Genomic DNA, 13,652 nt, shown 5'->3' on the forward strand with positions numbered 1-13,652 from the left:
AGTTCAGCTTCCCCAGACCAGCTGAGCTTGCTCTGGGGAGAGGGGCAGGATCTGCTTTGTGAGTCCAACAGCAGACAGGGCATTTTGGTAGATGGAAACGTGCAGATTTCTGTACCTGAAGTCCAGGCAGGCCCTGGCTGGGCTGGGCTGTGCAGTGGGAGGTGAATCCCGAGTTCATGGGGCCGAGTGTTTCTCCCTGCGGAGCTTTTTAGGGCTGTGCTTGAGCCCTTATTCCCCCACCCTTGATGAGCTCCTGGCATCAGCCACCTCTGCTGGGGCTGCAAACCCACCTTCTGGGCTTCTGTAAAGGCTGCTTTCATTAAACCTGCCTTCAGGTCTCATTTCCCAAGCATGATTTCTAGCCCTGGATGTTTGGGACCCCTGGGGTGAGGAGCTCTGCCTGCCCCACCTGCTGTGCTGGCACAGCCCAAATGGGAAGAGGGTTTACATGAAATCCTGCTCAGAGAGAAGAGAAATGAGATTGTCCCAGCTGATGGTGCAGCAGGAGCCCATAGCTGTGCACAGCCCCTGTTTCCCTCTGATAGTTCTTCTCCTCTGATCATTAGTTTCCCTTGCTGAAAGCTCAGCCCCCTTCCCCAGTGTCAGTGTCCTCTGCACACCCCGCAGCTCCTGGTCCCCACCTGCTGGAGCTGCTTTCACAAACCGATTGTTCTGGGCTTTCTTGTCCTTTCAGGTCATTGCTGAAAAGCTCCAGGGACCTCCCTCCAGCCAGACGCCTGCTCTGGTCTCTCTAGAAAGGAATTCACCTGCATGGCTGGAGTTCAGCACAAGCCAGCTCCTGCCCCAGCCTGTGGCCATTCCTGGGACATTTTGAGACTATTTTAAGGAGATAGAAGAGGAGAAGCTGGGGATGAGGAGGGGATTGGAGACACAGAGACACCACCAGGTCTTCCTTTCCTCCCCAGCCTAGGACTCACCCAAGGCAGGGTGACAGATCTGCCAGTCCCTGGGCCAAGCTGGCAGGGGCTGGTGGCCCTGCTGCCATCTCAGGCAGCACAGGGAGCTCTGGTGCCTCTGATGGGACAGGACAAATGCCATTTGCTACACAAAGAGGTTCAGCACAAAGGACATGTCTGAGGTCCAGCTGTATTTTAATGACCTTGCAAAGCTGAAGCCTGCCATGATAGCTGCTGCAGAAGGAAGCATGTGTGTCCCAAAATGCAGGTGACGTATAGAGCTGCCCTAGCAGGAAACCCAATAGAAAAGGGTCTCTGAACAAGCTGCTATGGGAACCTGATGGTGCATTCCCTAAAGCTCCAGCACTTGCCAGCTCCACAGCTAAGTGCATCCATTCCAGCCTTTCCAAAGCATGAGAGGCAAAATGAAAAGCCTGACGTGCCAAGCTCATGTGCTTCTCCACCCTCTGCTGTCCCTGCAGACAGGCTCTTATCTCCTGCAGCCATCAGGAGAGCTCCTGGAAGGGCTCATCCCCACGGGTAGGTCGTGGCTGACCTAAGCTCATCTTGCAGAAGCCAACATGTTGAACCTCAGCTGGCAACATGGCCAACATCTCAGAGGCCTCTCTAAGCAGAGACAGTAAGATCCCTGCCATCCTATCTCCCTGCCACTCAAACCACAGTTAAACTCCTCTAAGTCCATTGTAACTGATTTGGACACCATCTGGTTCTTTGCTCCTATGAAGAGTTACTGATTTCAGGTTAGTCCCTGGAGTCTTTATTTTGTGGATGGCTTGTGGGGAGCTTGCTGGTTCATTCTGAAGTTACCCCATCTGTCTGCTGAGGGCTGCACCTGCAAAGAGACCCCTCACAGATCCCCAGGCTGTGCCTTTGCTCCTGGTGTGCCATGGAGACCCCTATCCAAACCAGAAGGACAGCAGGGGCATGTCCCAGGGAGCAGTGTCTTCTCCTTGCCTTTTCACATGAAGAGGCACTGTCTCTGCTCTGTTTCTCCCCCATAATTTAAGCCTGATGACTTTAGGCAAGACACATGTAATGTGCTGTCACACTTTGCTCATTAAATCCCCTGAATGACTTTATTTACCAACACACTTCTTCTAAATTACTTTATTACTTGACTAAATGTCTTTCTTTACAGCAGATGGCAGAAAAGAAAGGCAGCTGCAGGGGTTCCTTGCTGACAGTCACCCAAACCACAACATGGCAGTGGCAGTGACAAAGCCCTGGATTTGGGTGCTGCCAGGATGTTGCATAAGCTCTGGACAAAGCAGCTGATGTGTCTCAGAAGGGCATTTCCCCCAACTCAGAGGCAGATTTTCAGATGCCTTAATTGTCCCCAGATGTTGCTTGTCCAAATGAACACAAGCCAGACCCCCTCAAGCCCAGATTTAATGGTGTGAACAGCACAGAGGAAGTTATGGGAAATCTGGGGTGATTCTTGCAGTATTTTATCCTCTAATTGATGGGATTAACAAGGAATTGTGTTGGAAACCACTGAAGTCTGAGCAGCCAACTAAACAAATGGAGACAAAACAAATGCTCCTTTAGCTTATTCATTCCTGCCAGTTTCCAGGTGTGCTGAAATGATTTGTTTTGTGGGGTTTTTTTAATAGGTTGATTAGAGTGGTGCCAGCCAAGGAGAAAAGAAACAATGCTGGTGGTTCTTTGCAGTGTCCTGAAAGATACTGAACCTTTCCAGGAGACCCAGAGGGAGTTTTTCTCAGTCTAAGGCCAGAAATTAGGCTGTATGCTACCAGAGGATCTGGGGGGAAACAGATTTCAGGGACAGCTTCCTGAGGGCACCCAGAAGCCAGTCCTGCACCTAACCCTGGCCATTCTGGATAAACCATAGTTTGTTTAATCCTACCCAGGTGCCTGCTGCTGCCTTGAGAGTAGTTAGGAAAGATGGTATCTCCAGCAATTGCAATAAACCAGAGTGGAAATACTTTTTCAGGAATCAATGGTTCTACATCTGACTGGTGTTTAGTAAGTACCCAAACGTCCATAATGGGGCCCAGTGAGTTATACCCTCAGTCACAGTAGATGAGCCATGGTACCTTTCTTTTCTACTTAGCCATGAAAGACCCAATATTGAGCTGAGCTCACCCTGTCAGCTCATATGTCTTTTCTGCTGCAGATAAGAAGTTGTCTCCTACCCTCCTCAGCAGCATCAGCATTGCTCAGGCAGGAATCATTACATGATAATGAATGAATCCTCACCAGGGCATAACATGGAACTGTGCTTTGTCTAATGGTGTTTGGGTCAAGCTCCTATTGTCCTGTCCCACTGATTTTGTCCCCAAAGTGCATGCTCCTGCTGCCCACTATGAGCTAGAGCTGAGCCTTAAGGGAACAGCAGTGGCATTCCAATGGGATTTTTGCAGCACACAGTTTTAAATCTCCTCTTGAAACTGCATGAATTCTGCAAATGTAGCATGCAGTGCTGTTACAGCTCCAATCTGCAGTGAGTCTCCTGGCAATTGAATGGCAGGAGAGATCCTTGTCCTGGGCAGCTGGCCATGTGTGGCACCACTCCTAGTGTAAATCTCCCTGCACGTTACACTCTGGAGCTCTGGATGAGACCATCTGTGCTGATTCCCTCCTCTCACCAGGTGTTGTAGAGCAGCAACACCAGGGTCCTCAGTAAAAGTGGGAGACTCTGCTACTGTCTTCAGCTTCACCTCTGTGGGGGCAGATTTCCAGTCAGAGGGACCACAATTTTCTGTGGTACCCAGGGATCTGCTGAGCTGTACCCTTCTTCTTGCTCTCCTTTCTTACCAGCCAGCTGATACCTGCTGGAGAGAAGAGGGTTTGCCAGACCCAGCCCGAGGAGGCAGCAGCAGGGACCAAACCCCCTGCCCTTCCCTCTGTGCATTTCTTGCATTCTGAGTATTTACAATCACAGAATCATGGCATGGTTTGGATTGGAAGGGATCTTAAAGATCACCCAGTCCCACCCCCTGCATGGGCAGGGACACCTCCCACCAGCCCAGGCTGCTCCAAGCCCCATCCAACCTGCCCTTCAACACTGCCAGGGATGGGGCAGCCACAGCTTCCCTGGGCAGCCTGGGCCAGGCTCTCACCAGCCTCACAGGGAAGAACTTTTTTCTAATATCCAACTCTTTAAGCTTCAGACCATTGCCCCTTGTCCTCTCACCACACACGTGTGTAAAAAGCCCCACCCCAGTTTTCTTGTAGGCCCCCTTCAGATAATGGAAAGTTGCTGTAAGGTCACCAAGGAGCCTTCTCTTCTCTAGACTGAACAAGCCCAACTTCCTCAGCCTATTTGCTTCTTTTTTTCCTGCAGAGCTATGATGAGTGGTGGATCTGCCAGGGCTGCTGTGCCCTCCCGAACCCCGCGTCCGAGCCTGGACAAGCTGAGTTTCTGGAGAAGAACTAAATGAGGAGCAAGCCCTGATGCTGCCAGGGAGCAGCATGGACGCCTCACCGTGCTCTGGTTTTGTGATTCATACACTGTTTGGGCTGATTTGTGACACAGCACAAAGACAGGGGCAATATTTGCTCCCTGAATGCTGTGTTTTCCAGCCTGAAGCAGTACTGCTCACACCTCTGCTGCTGCTGAAGTTACTTGCATCAGAAGTGTAAAGCCCCACCTGTCCATATTCAAATTATTAGTCTATCCTAGCAATTACTGCATGAGAACCTGAGCTGAGCTGCCTCCCTCATCCCCAGGCTGGGAAATTATTTTTGTTTCTTCTATTATGATGAATATGTAGATGAGCATTGAGACTCAATCAGCTAAAGTCACTTTTCTTCCCAGCTACCACGAGTGCCCGGAGTTCTGAGCTGGCTCAGAAAGGGTTAAGCTCCTGTAGCTTAGCAACTCCTCGGTAATTAAGGGCATCTGTCCATAAACATCCTCCTCTTTACAGGCTGTTGTGCTGACAGGTGCTAAGGGCTGCTGAGGTTTTGTTCCCAGCTAATGTCAGTGCTGGTTGGATGCTGTGAATCTCCAGCCCCTCCTGGGACCAAGGGACCCTCCGGCCCTTTGTGTGGTGGGACCAGCTCTCCAGGGCGGTGGTCCTGGGCTCATGGCAGGGTGGGCTGCTGGTCTGCACCTGTGAAATGTGTATTTCCAGCTGAGCACAACCCCCCGTGCTTCTGGGGGACTGGAGGTGACCAAGAGGATACTAGGAAATCCCAATTTCTTCATGTTTCACAAGCGTTCTTGAAAATTCTTGGAAAGGCAATTTGACTTGTGCCTGCAAATCTGCTCAGGCCTGCACAGCATAACAGCTCCACTTGGTTCTTCTCTGAACAAGCTGGGTTCTGCTCTTTGCTAATCTGAAGGGGGTCAAGGGTAAAATTTCAACTAACTTGGTGTTCCAAGGGAGACTCCAGGGAGAGGGCAAAGCTGCCCAAAGGGGAGCAGCCACGTTCCAGAAATAACTCCTGTGCTCTCAGCACAGGGAGCAAAAGGGGCATCCTTGGAGCAAGATGTTTATTCCAAACACCAGATATTTTTTTTTGCCAGAGCTTAAAGGAATTCTTACTGGCTTCCAAGAAAACTTTACAAGGGTATTTAAAGGAATTCAACAGCTTTAGGGTAATGGTTGCTGCTGGGCTTCTCACAGCACCAGCAGGCAAGGAAAGCTTGGGAGGGTTAATCCAAATTTCAAGGTTCATTTTAAGGCCAGGAAGACTCCCATGCCACGTGGCACTACTAACCTCTTCAACTCTCATCCTCTAGCTTTGACTTTCCAGTGTTAGAATGATTAAAGCAAAAATCTTTCAGGTGAGGCTACCAGAGCAATAGCAAAAGAGGTTTTTCCTTCTCCAGGCATCGGATCAAATGCACTGCTGAAATTTGCCAGGTTTCTTCCAATTCATAGTGTGCAGCTGATTAGCTTTGGGTGGAATCATTACCAGGGTTTCTTCATGCCATTCACAGATTCCAGCCCCCTGTCAAGCCTGTGTTTGCATGATGGGGTGGTCTCCAACCCACAGCATGACACCATTTGCTGGGCTCCACTGGGCTCTTCCTGGGGGCTTGCTCGAAATCCAACATGATGTAACCACTTATTTTGCTGTAGATGAAAAAGCCCTGCAAATGACATCACCAAAGCTGCTTGTTGCCTCAGGGTGGATGTTTCCAGCTATGGAAAACAAACATCTCAGCGTTGGTTTGTTGCTTTATTGCAAGAGGTGCTGCCCATTGCTGAGCTCTGTCCCTTACCGAGCAGTGGGAGGTCACTGTCCTGTGACTGCCCTGACCTGACTTTTGTTCAGATAATGTTTTTGAAGATTGTTACGATTGTCCACGATTCATGCCAATAAGGCCTAATTTGTCATACACAAGCATTTCCACTTTGTAGCAATTTCCCTGTTCTCTGGGCAAAAGCAAAGAGCACAGTGGAAGCTTTTCTTTTCCAAGAAAAGCAGAAGTGTTTTATCTGTCAGCTTTTGCTTTTCATACTCTGCATCTCACAGGTAAAACTGGGACAACTCAGCAGCCTTGTCAAACAGCCTGGATCAGAAAAAACCCAGGTGTGCAGACAGTAATTATCTGATAGGAGAAACCATCTACAAGATTTATTTTGTGGTGCTTGGAATCTGCAATAAGCACTGGGGATCTGTCTCGGGCCTGGTGCTGCCAGGCTGCTCAGACAATATTTCAGGTTGTTGCAGCTGGACAGGTAAAGGGGAAGTGCCAGTGAAACCTGGGGAGGTGCAGTGCAGGCTGCTCCACGAGCAAACAGCAGCCCCAGCACGACGGGGCTGAGCAGGGCAAAAGTCAATAGTGAGAAGTGGAAAAGCCAACTGTACTAGATAAAACTCTCAACAAGAGAGGGCTTGCTAAGATGCAGACAGTAAGAAACACACACTTTTTATCCCCAAATTGTGTAGTTGAATGAAGCTTCCATACCCCATCCTGCTGAATTCCTCAGCCCTCCCAGTCGTCACCATCTCCCACCAAATTCTCTTGATTCTGATGGACAAGGTGGGCAGCCCCACCAGGACTGGGCCATGCCTGACAGCAGGATGATTTCCATTCTTGCCACATGAAGATGATGAAGGGTCTGCTCCAGAAGAGAAGCAGGATTATGTTGAGAGCCCAGGGAAGCATTGTGCTCACATGGAATGTGTGGGTGCTGCTTTTGAACTGAAGAAGTATCTCATGTAGAAATACTGGGGGAAGGCTGTAGATGTTTGGGGGAATCAAGTGTTTCTCAGAATAGAAGCCAAATTACAGCAGCTGGATATAAAAGCAGCTTAGATCCAGATCATAGACTGGGAAAAACAAACCAAGAGATGGTTTTCATTAGCTTAACTCCCACTGAACAAGACAATCCTGCCATAATGCCTTTGTTAACAGTCATTCCATCATGACTCTGAACAAACAATCAGGACTTGGCCAAGACACTGAACAGAAGGACTTAAGATGTTTAAGGTCCTTCAGACTCCACCAGCAGAAAGTTCCTTTATTATCAAGCCTGTTGGTGTCAGTGCTGATCTGCACTGCATGGACCTACTAAAAGTTTAGCATTTATGTCTCATTTAGCTGCTATTACTCCTTCTAGCCTTCCTCACTTTTCTGAGGCCCTCAGAAATTCTCTCCCAGCTCTGCAGGAAACAGTTTTGCTTTGGTTCCCACAGTCTGCGTGGCCAGGCAGGCGTTCAGGTGTGTTTTACTGCTGGGTCTCTTCTCCCAAGTAACAAGCCATAGGACAAGAGGAAATGGCCTCAAGTTGTGCCAGGGGAGGTTTAGGTTGGATGTGAGGAGCAATTTCTTCCTCAAAAGGGTTGTCAGGGTCTGGCCCAGGCTGCCCAGGGCAGGGGGGGAGTCCCCATCCCTGGAGGGGTTTCCAAGCCCTGCAGATGGTGCTGAGGGACACGGGGAAGGAGTGGCCTGGGCAGGGCTGGGGAAGGGTTGGACTAGGTGATCTTATAGGTATTTTCCAACCAGAACGATTCAATGATTCTGTGATCCCAGCTGCACTGCCCCAGTACAGCTGCCAATCTCTTACCAGTCTTCCAACCTGGAGAAAGCCTGGGATGGACTAACAACACTTGTCTAACTGGGCCAGATTCCACGGCACACAGGGATCAGAACCCAGCACACAGGGCTCAGAACCTGGCACAGGGCTCAGAACCCAGAACACAGGGCTCAGAACCTGGCACAGGGATCAGAACCCAGCACACAGGGCTCAGAACCTGGCACAGGGCTCAGAACCCAGCACACAGGGCTCAGAACCCAGCACAGGGCTCAGAACCCAGCACAGGGCTCAGAACCCAGCACAGGGCTCAGAACCCAGCACAGGGCTCAGAACCCAGCACAGGGCTCAGAACCCAGCACAGGGCTCAGAACCCAGCACAGGGCTCAGAACCCAGCACAGGGCTCAGAACCCAGCACACAGGGCTCAGAACCCAGCACAGGGCTCAGAACCCAGCACAGGGCTCAGAACCCAGCACAGGGCTCAGAACCCAGCACAGGGCTCAGAACCCAGCACAGGGCTCAGAACCCAGCACAGGGCTCAGAACCCAGCACACAGGGCTCAGAACCCAGCACAGGGCTCAGAACCCAGCACAGGGCTCAGAACCCAGCACAGGGCTCAGAACCCAGCACAGGGCTCAGAACCCAGCACAGGGCTCAGAACCCAGCACAGGGCTCAGAACCCAGCACACAGGGCTCAGAACCCAGCACAGGGCTCAGAACCCAGCACAGGGCTCAGAACCCAGCACAGGGCTCAGAACCCAGCACAGGGCTCAGAACCCAGCACAGGGCTCAGAACCCAGCACAGGGCTCAGAACCCAGCACACAGGGCTCAGAACCCAGCACAGGGCTCAGAACCCAGCACAGGGCTCAGAACCCAGCACAGGGGTCCCTCCTACTGAACTCGCTGCCTTTTTACACCCCCACAGCCCCTCTGTCCCACCGGTGTCACTGTCCAGAGCCAACTGGGCTCCACGAGTCCCAAGTTAGTGCAGAATCTAGCCGGGCAGTGCAGCACCTATTGCCCATCCTTCCTGCCTTGTACACCTGCTGTTTTGGTTTCCTCTGCCCTCCAGCAGCAGCCCGGGTTCAGTCCCTTAGCTGGGAACAAGCAGGAGAAGCCTCTGCTGGCTGAAAAGGTGTTTTGTTTAGCCTTAGATGAAGAAAAAGAGCAGTTTCCCACAACTGGTCACAAGATGCCTGGGCCAGACCTCAGCAGCCGTGGTACTGCTGAGAAAGGAGGGACTGCAAAGCAGGAGCTGCACAAGGAGAGGCTCTCAAGGAGGGCAGGGATGGTGCTGGAGATCAGGGACAGCCCAGGCAGTGCCCACAGTGCTGCCAGCTCTTCTGGTGCTCACCAGGCCAGAGCACAGGGCTGGCAGCCCCTGCTGCACTGCCTGACCCCCTTGTGAGATCAGCAGGGACAGATCCTGCCCCAGCACCGCTGAGCTGGAAGCACCAGAGCAGCTCAGCAAGCACAGACCTTGAGAACTGCAGCTGCGCTGGAGTTTCACTCAGCAGAGCTCTGGGACAGCCCTGCTAGCACCTCAAGCCTTTCCCATTCACTCCCTCCCCATCACCACAGCCTTTTCTTTCACGTGGAAGACCCTCCAGCATCAGCCTGCAGTTAAAACACATTATTTTTCACTTCAGAGCCTGAAAACAGCCTGTACCAAGTTGTTCCCCCAGTTCCCTTCTGCCAGCCAGCGTCTCCCTTGGCTCAGCCACATGTTCCCAGGCTACAAGCCCAGCTGCTCTTGTAAACCACTCTCCAAGCACATGTTCTAGCATGGGATGTTCACCATTATTTCAGAGCCACGTCCTGGCTGTCTGTCCTCCCTGACTGCCCCCAAAGGGCTCCTTTCAGCAGCCTTTGTACAAAGTTGCTTTATTGGCTCCAAGCTGCTTTGTCAGTTTCCCCAGTGCCCAGCACTGAACCACACCAGGTAATTCATCATTTCTCCTTCGGTGCTACAGACAGAATCTTGCCCTTAGCTTGTCAGATAAAGGCTTGAGAATTGCTTTTCAGCCCAGCTAATGAGGGTTTGTGTTTTTCCACGCAGGGGAGGACGGATGCTCTTCATTTCCGATTTCTTTCAAAGAGTGCAATTTTCTTCCACAAAAAAGACCAGGAATAATAGATACAATGTGGGTGTTTCTGACTCACCCTTGAGCCGTTCCAGCCCGTGTTGCCTCTTCGTGCATCTACCAAGTGACGCCCTGAAACTCCAAGTCCCCTTCAGCTGCTGCTCTGCGTTTTCCCCTGCTGTGGGACATTTCTGTGGCTTCTGGGCAGGTTGAGAAAAATCCTGGGAGCTGCCAGCCCTTCCTCCTGGGAGGGCCCTGGGGTCCTGGCACGAGCAGCTCCCTGTGCTCTGGAAGCCAAGGGGCTGGTGGGGGCCAAGGGGCTGGTGTGGCCACAAGGCAGCTCTCCCTGCTGTCTTGGAAGCCAGAGCAGCTGATTCTGGTCATGAGGTTGCCTTCACATCTCCCTTGGTAGGCAGCCCAGATTGTGCAGGACACAGGGCTGTGGTCCCACCACCTTGTAAAGGCAGTGGGGCTGGTGACACCCTGGGGCTGTGCTCTGAGCCCCTGGGCACACGGGAGGCACCACAGATCAGGAGGTGGTGAGATGCCCTGATCCTGAGCTCTGCAGAGAACTCAATGTGTCCTTCCATGATCGCTGCACAGCTTCTGAGCTCAGCTCACAGCTCCTCAACCAGGTCCTCTTCATGCAGAGCCAAGATGGGCAGGATGCTCCAGCGTGAGCTCCTGAGGATGCTCTTCCCCAGAGATGCTCCCCAGCTCCTGACACAGCCAGAACAGCAGGAGCTGGAGGAGATTTGGGTGCCCCTGGAAAAGGGTCCCCCAGGTCAAATAATGAAAGGTCACCGGGCACAGCTGGGGGATGTCACACAACCATAGAATCACATCATGCCTTGGTTTGGAAGGGACATTTAAAGGTCATTTAACCCAACACCCCCGAGCCAGCAGGAACATCGTCAATGAGCTCAGGCTGCTCACAGCCCCATCCAACCTGACATGGAATGTTTCCAGTGATGGGGCATCTACCACCTCTCTGGGCAGCCTGGGCCAGGGTCTCACCACCCTCCCTGTAAAGCATTTCTTCCTTATATCTCATCTGAATGTCCCTCTGTCAGTTTGCAGCCATCACCCCTTCTCCTGTCACTGCTGAAAAGTTTGTCCCCACCTTTCTGAAAGGCCACAGTGAGGTCTCTCTGCAGCCTTCTCCTCCCCAGGCTGAGCAACCCCAGCTCTCTGTCACAGTGCTGGGTGGAGGGATGTCACAGGCTGTGGCTGGGGGATGTCACCACGGGCTGTCCTCCCCCATGGCACTTGCCCCAGCAACCCTGTGCCCCAGCACATGCCTGGGGGCTCACCAGAGGGGACACTGCCCCTGTGCTCCCCACATCTTCTGCTGTGTGGTTGGCATTGGTGCTTCAAACCAGCCACCAGGGCCAAAGGGAAGCAGTGGGATTGAAAGGGTTATTTTTTTAGAAGCTTAACTCCCCCCTTGGAGAAATTAGTGCAACAACTACGAAGAGGCAAAATATCATTGCTTCTTGTTTTTAAACTCCCCAAGATGGGGAACAGGGATTGTGTTTCATTCCTGATGTCCTGGCAAGGAGGAGCTGAAGAAGAGGAGAATCCAGGTTTGTGCTGACCTGGAGTGTTGCTCATTTTGTGACTCTGATGTTTGTGTTAGTGCCATGCAGGAAGAGATCTGGCAATCCCTGGAGCAGCACAGCCCAGCAGGGCAGGTTTGGTGTCATTCCAGAATTAAAATTCCGAAAATATGAAATATTTGCAATGGGAAAAACAGCCCATTGGCAGGGGCTCCATAGCTCAGGGGTTAGAGCACTGGTCTAGTAAACCAGGGGTCGTGAGTTCAAATCTCACTGGAGCCTGGGAACATCCTTAGTTTCCCCAAAATTTGGGAGCTTTGTCTTTCTGGTTCTCAGAAATGTTGCTGGGATGGATTTTTGAATCATTTACCCCAGCCTGGGTGGAAGGCAAAGATAGATTCTGGTCATGAGGTTGCCTTCACATCTCCCTTGGTAGGCAGCCCAGATTGTGCAGGACACAGGGCTGTGGTCCCACCACCTTGTAAAGACAGTGGGGCTGGTGACACCCTGGGGCTGTGCTCTGAGCCCCTGGGCACACGGGAGGCACCACAGATCAGGAGGTGGTGAGATGCCCTGATCCTGAGCTCTGCAGAGAACTCAATGTGTCCTTCCATGATCGCTGCACAGCTTCTGAGCTCAGCTCACAGCTCCTCAACCAGGTCCTCTTCATGCAGAGCCAAGATGGGCAGGATGCTCCAGCGTGAGCTCCTGAGGATGCTCTTCCCCAGAGATGCTCCCCAGCTCCTGACACAGCCAGAACAGCAGGAGCTGGAGGAGATTTGGGTGCCCCTGGAAAAGGGTCCCCCAGGTCAAATAATGAAAGGTCACCGGGCACAGCTGGGGGATGTCACACAACCATAGAATCACATCATGCCTTGGTTTGGAAGGGACATTTAAAGGTCATTTAACCCAACACCCCCGAGCCAGCAGGAACATCGTCAATGAGCTCAGGCTGCTCACAGCCCCATCCAACCTGACATGGAATGTTTCCAGTGATGGGGCATCTACCACCTCTCTGGGCAGCCTGGGCCAGGGTCTCACCACCCTCCCTGTAAAGCATTTCTTCCTTATATCTCATCTGAATGTCCCTCTGTCAGTTTGCAGCCATCACCCCTTCTCCTGTCACTGCTGAAAAGTTTGTCCCCACCTTTCTGAAAGGCCACAGTGAGGTCTCTCTGCAGCCTTCTCCTCCCCAGGCTGAGCAACCCCAGCTCTCTGTCACAGTGCTGGGTGGAGGGATGTCACAGGCTGTGGCTGGGGGATGTCACCACGGGCTGTCCTCCCCCATGGCACTTGCCCCAGCAACCCTGTGCCCCAGCACATGCCTGGGGGCTCACCAGAGGGGACACTGCCCCTGTGCTCCCCACATCTTCTGCTGTGTGGTTGGCATTGGTGCTTCAAACCAGCCACCAGGGCCAAAGGGAAGCAGTGGGATTGAAAGGGTTATTTTTTTAGAAGCTTAACTCCCCCCTTGGAGAAATTAGTGCAACAACTACGAAGAGGCAAAATATCATTGCTTCTTGTTTTTAAACTCCCCAAGATGGGGAACAGGGATTGTGTTTCATTCCTGATGTCCTGGCAAGGAGGAGCTGAAGAAGAGGAGAATCCAGGTTTGTGCTGACCTGGAGTGTTGCTCATTTTGTGACTCTGATGTTTGTGTTAGTGCCATGCAGGAAGAGATCTGGCAATCCCTGGAGCAGCACAGCCCAGCAGGGCAGGTTTGGTGTCATTCCAGAATTAAAATTCCAAAAATATGAAATATTTGCAATGGGAAAAACAGCCCAGTGGCAGGGGCTCCATAGCTCAGGGGTTAGAGCACTGGTCTAGTAAACCAGGGGTCGTGAGTTCAAATCTCACTGGAGCCTGGGAACATCCTTAGTTTCCCCAAAATTTGGGAGCTTTGTCTTTCTGGTTCTCAGAAATGTTGCTGGGATGGATTTTTGAATCATTTACCCCAGCCTGGGTGGAAGGCAAAGATACCACAGACCCTAGAAGCCCATAAAAGGCAATGAGGAGCAGAGAGAAATTACAGCTCTCAGAGTTAGACCTTCAAAATTATACCTGGAAGTATTTTTAACAGTGAGAAAACATCTGCTCATGGCATCTGCTGAA

The 13,652-nt window shown here is 51.8% G+C and overlaps 2 non-coding genes across 2 annotated transcripts; both read left to right on the forward strand.

Annotated features, from left to right (window-relative positions):
- Positions 1-11,749: 11,749 nt before the first annotated feature.
- TRNAT-AGU lies at positions 11,750-11,822 on the forward strand. Its single transcript has one exon. It is a non-coding gene; the product is annotated as a tRNA-Thr (tRNA).
- Positions 11,823-13,332: 1,510 nt separating this feature from the next.
- Positions 13,333-13,405, forward strand: TRNAT-AGU. Its single transcript has one exon. It is a non-coding gene; the product is annotated as a tRNA-Thr (tRNA).
- Positions 13,406-13,652: the final 247 nt, after the last annotated feature.

Source organism: Chaetura pelagica, unplaced genomic scaffold, assembly GCF_000747805.2.
Source record: "Chaetura pelagica isolate M959 unplaced genomic scaffold, ChaPel_1.0 scaffold132, whole genome shotgun sequence".
Classification (NCBI taxonomy): Eukaryota; Metazoa; Chordata; class Aves; order Apodiformes; family Apodidae; genus Chaetura; species Chaetura pelagica.